Source organism: Schistocerca serialis, unplaced genomic scaffold (assembly GCF_023864345.2).
Source record: "Schistocerca serialis cubense isolate TAMUIC-IGC-003099 unplaced genomic scaffold, iqSchSeri2.2 HiC_scaffold_1221, whole genome shotgun sequence".
Lineage (NCBI taxonomy): Eukaryota > Metazoa > Arthropoda > Insecta > Orthoptera > Acrididae > Schistocerca > Schistocerca serialis.
This window is the reverse complement of record NW_026047427.1, coordinates 47501-52500: the sequence shown is the minus strand read 5'-3', so window position 1 is coordinate 52500 and position 5000 is coordinate 47501. Positions and strand designations below refer to the sequence as shown.

General features: G+C 53.5%; 1 non-coding gene across 1 annotated transcript in view; it reads left to right on the top strand.

Annotated features, from left to right (window-relative positions):
• The first annotated feature begins 3343 nt into the window (after positions 1-3343).
• LOC126435872 (small subunit ribosomal RNA) overlaps positions 3344-5000 on the top strand; it is a 1909-nt gene continuing 252 nt past the window's right edge. The window contains exon 1 of the ribosomal RNA XR_007580254.1: positions 3344-5000. This exon is cut by the window's right edge and continues 252 nt beyond it. This is a non-coding gene — a ribosomal RNA (small subunit ribosomal RNA).

Genomic DNA, 5000 nt, shown 5'->3' with positions numbered 1-5000 from the left:
CCTAACCCACGTTGTGCCTTAACCTAACCTACGTTGTGCCTTAACCTAACCCATGTTGTGCCTTAACCTAACCCATGTTGTGCCTTAACCTAACCCATGTTGTGCCTTAACCTAACCCATGTTGTGCCTTAACCTAACCCATGTTGTGCCTTAACCTAACCCATGTTGTGCCTTAACCTAACCCATGTTGTGCCTTAACCTAACCCATGGTGTGCCTTAACCTAACCCATGTTGTGCCTTAACCTAACCCATGTTGTGCCTTAACCTAACCCACGTTGTGCCTTAACCTAACCCACGTTGTGCCTTAACCTAACCCACGTTGTGCCTTAACCTAACCCACGTTGTGCCTTAACCTAACCTACGTTGTGCCTTAACCTAACCCATGTTGTGCCTTAACCTAACCCATGTTGTGCCTTAACCTAACCCATGTTGTGCCTTAACCTAACCCATGTTGTGCCTTAACCTAACCCATGTTGTGCCTTAACCTAACCCATGGTGTGCCTTAACCTAACCCATGGTGTGCCTTAACCTAACCCATGGTGTGCCTTAACCTAACCCATGTTGTGCCTTAACCTAACCCATGTTGTGCCTTAACCTAACCCATGTTGTGCCTTAACCTAACCCATGTTGTGCCTTAACCTAACCCATGTTGTGCCTTAACCTAACCCATGTTGTGCCTTAACCTAACCCATGTTGTGCCTTAACCTAACCCATGTTGTGCCTTAACCTAACCCATGTTGTGCCTTAACCTAACCCATGTTGTGCCTTAACCTAACCCATGTTGTGCCTTAACCTAACCCATGTTGTGCCTTAACCTAACCCATGTTGTGCCTTAACCTAACCCATGTTGTGCCTTAACCTAACCCATGTTGTGCCTTAACCTAACCCATGTTGTGCCTTAACCTAACCCATGTTGTGCCTTAACCTAACCCATGTTGTGCCTTAACCTAACCCATGTTGTGCCTTAACCTAACCCATGTTGTGCCTTAACCTAACCCATGTTGTGCCTTAACCTAACCCATGTTGTGCCTTAACCTAACCCATGTTGTGCCTTAACCTAACCCATGTTGTGCCTTAACCTAACCCATGTTGTGCCTTAACCTAACCCATGTTGTGCCTTAACCTAACCCATGTTGTGCCTTAACCTAACCCATGTTGTGCCTTAACCTAACCCATGTTGTGCCTTAACCTAACCCATGTTGTGCCTTAACCTAACCCATGTTGTGCCTTAACCTAACCCATGTTGTGCCTTAACCTAACCCATGTTGTGCCTTAACCTAACCCATGTTGTGCCTTAACCTAACCCATGTTGTGCCTTAACCTAACCCATGTTGTGCCTTAACCTAACCCATGTTGTGCCTTAACCTAACCCATGTTGTGCCTTAACCTAACCCATGTTGTGCCTTAACGTAACCCATGTTGTGCCTTAACGTAACCCATGTTGTGCCTTAACCTAACCTATAATGTGCCTTAACCTAACCTAAAGTGCGCCGTAACCTAAACTATATTGCGCCTTAACCTGACGCACGTTGTCGCTGAACCTGCTCTGTAATTGTTATGCAACCCGTTAAAGTAGTGTAGTGTTGCCTAACCGCAACCCTCGCAATATAGTTCGCTACTCGCACTGCCCGGTCCCCTGTGTATCGCGTCATGTTAAACACCTTGCAGGTGTTGCTGACTTTCCACATGCTCCTGCTATACACTGTAGTGTGGATAGCAGCAGGACGTACATGCCCCCCCCCCTTCCCCCCTGCCTTCGCAAGCTGGTCGGTGAGAAGTTTGCATGTTCAATGCCCTTCGCATGCCGACGTACTCAGCCTACGTTGTGGTACGGCCTGTCACCTGTCCGCCGATGTACGCAAAACCCACAAACTGTACTGCACATTGCTCCGTATGTACTGAATGATACATCGTGGCCCATGTGACCGTATGACGACAGCGCCTAGCAACGGCGGACCATACAGTCCAAATATTGTGCACGCAGCTACGTGTCGTCTCCCTATAAGAGCTGGATTGCAGTGTGGTACGCCATACAGACGTGTGGGAGGAACGGACGCCCTGGATGGCGATCAGCATGAGCAGTCTGTTGATGTAGTGGAGCGTGTATTCGGACGTAGTCGTCTCTTCTCACACACCGTGATAGCATGTTGCACCGCGTTCCACATCTGCGACATGCTGCAGAGGCGGGCTGACAGTCGTTCGCGCAATGGACACCGCATACGTACGGGGTCTACCTTCCACGTGTTCTCTAGGCGTGCACATGTTGTTGCGTCTATGTGGGCAGACGTAGTGTGTTGTGACACCTGACACAGGCATGCAATACTCGTTGCAAATGGCGATGGACGTGTACGTTTGCTGGTGACGTTACGCAAATGAACAACCGGTAACCCGTTGTGGTGCGGTTGTTCTCGCTAGAGGTGAATCAGTGTTGGCGACGATCGGTCGAGCTATTAACCGGTTGTTTCAGGGATACCCACCATGCCCACGAACGTGAAAGGGGACCCACCATGCCCACGAACGTGAAAGGGGATCTGGGTGTGAGGCGATACGCGGCGGTGGCTGGGTGGGACCGTCCCCGGCCGGTGAGGGGGGGCCGCCCGGCGTGCTGGCAGCGCGGTGCGTGGGCGCACGCGCTACAGCCGGCTGGTGGGGGCGGCCGGTGGCAGGCGCGCCGGCCGACGGACGCGGCAGGCGGCGCAGCTGCGCGCCGGCGCCCCCTGCTCGCGGCGCCTTGCGGCCAAAGTAGGTCCTCGCGGGCCCGGTGCGAAGCGCGGTGGCCATCTGCAGTGTGCTGGTCCGATTGAGGACTTTGTGCGCTGAGGATGCGCCGCCGCCCGGCGCTCGGCGCCGCGACGCCGTCTGCTGCTCGGTCGCCCCAGCGGTTCTCGCAGGTGGTTTGTATCGCAGCTGTGCGGACGTGTTGGCGCGTGCGCTGTGCTGGGAGAGTTCGCTTCGGCACCCAAGTAGGGCTTTTGTCCTTCTGTGGCGCTGGCGTTGGAGCTGCCGGTCACCGTAGGTGGCGCGTGTTGTCTCCCGCCGGCAATGCCACGACAGCACGCTCCCGGGCCTCTGTCGGCAGCGGCAAGCTCAGTTGGGAGCACGGGTGGTCGCACCTAAAGCGTCTACTCGCCTAACTCCGGGCGATTGCGCCTCTCTCGAACCCGACCAAGTACTTAGGACGGCGCTGCGCGCCGCCGGGACCTGAGAGGGTTTCGAGGTGTGTTGTGCAGGGGAGCTCAGCCTCCTCCTGTTTGCAGAATAATTGAGCGGACGCTTGCGTGTTCGCGCGGGCCCCCGGGACACACTCCCGGGCGGCCGGCTGCTCAGCTCTAGTTGACGCAGCTCCCTGGTTGATCCTGCCAGTAGTCATATGCTTGTCTCAAAGATTAAGCCATGCATGTCTCAGTACAAGCCGCATTAAGGTGAAACCGCGAATGGCTCATTAAATCAGTTATGGTTCCTTAGATCGTACCCACGTTACTTGGATAACTGTGGTAATTCTAGAGCTAATACATGCAAACAGAGTCCCGACCAGAGATGGAAGGGACGCTTTTATTAGATCAAAACCAATCGGTCGGCTCGTCCGGTCCGTTTGCCTTGGTGACTCTGAATAACTTAGGGCTGATCGCACGGTCCTCGTACCGGCGACGCATCTTTCAAATGTCTGCCTTATCAACTGTCGATGGTAGGTTCTGCGCCTACCATGGTTGTAACGGGTAACGGGGAATCAGGGTTCGATTCCGGAGAGGGAGCCTGAGAAACGGCTACCACATCCAAGGAAGGCAGCAGGCGCGCAAATTACCCACTCCCGGCACGGGGAGGTAGTGACGAAAAATAACGATACGGGACTCATCCGAGGCCCCGTAATCGGAATGAGTACACTTTAAATCCTTTAACGAGTATCTATTGGAGGGCAAGTCTGGTGCCAGCAGCCGCGGTAATTCCAGCTCCAATAGCGTATATTAAAGTTGTTGCGGTTAAAAAGCTCGTAGTTGGATTTGTGTCCCACGCTGTTGGTTCACCGCCCGTCGGTGTTTAACTGGCATGTATCGTGGGACGTCCTGCCGGTGGGGCGAGCCGAAGGCGTGCGACCGCCTCGTGCGTGCTCGTGCGTCCCGAGGCGGACCCCGTTGAAATCCTACCAGGGTGCTCTTTATTGAGTGTCTCGGTGGGCCGGCACGTTTACTTTGAACAAATTAGAGTGCTTAAAGCAGGCAAGCCCGCCTGAATACTGTGTGCATGGAATAATGGAATAGGACCTCGGTTCTATTTTGTTGGTTTTCGGAACCCGAGGTAATGATTAATAGGGACAGGCGGGGGCATTCGTATTGCGACGTTAGAGGTGAAATTCTTGGATCGTCGCAAGACGAACAGAAGCGAAAGCATTTGCCAAGTATGTTTTCATTAATCAAGAACGAAAGTTAGAGGTTCGAAGGCGATCAGATACCGCCCTAGTTCTAACCATAAACGATGCCAGCCAGCGATCCGCCGCAGTTCCTCCGATGACTCGGCGGGCAGCCTCCGGGAAACCAAAGCTTTTGGGTTCCGGGGGAAGTATGGTTGCAAAGCTGAAACTTAAAGGAATTGACGGAAGGGCACCACCAGGAGTGGAGCCTGCGGCTTAATTTGACTCAACACGGGAAACCTCACCAGGCCCGGACACCGGAAGGATTGACAGATTGATAGCTCTTTCTTGATTCGGTGGGTGGTGGTGCATGGCCGTTCTTAGTTGGTGGAGCGATTTGTCTGGTTAATTCCGATAACGAACGAGACTCTAGCCTGCTAACTAGTCGCGTGACATCCTTCGTGCTGTCAGCGATTACTTTTCTTCTTAGAGGGACAGGCGGCTTCTAGCCGCACGAGATTGAGCAATAACAGGTCTGTGATGCCCTTAGATGTTCTGGGCCGCACGCGCGCTACACTGAAGGAATCAGCGTGTCTTCCTAGGCCGAAAGGTCGGGGTAACCCGCTGAACCTCCTTCGTGCTAGGGATTGGGGCT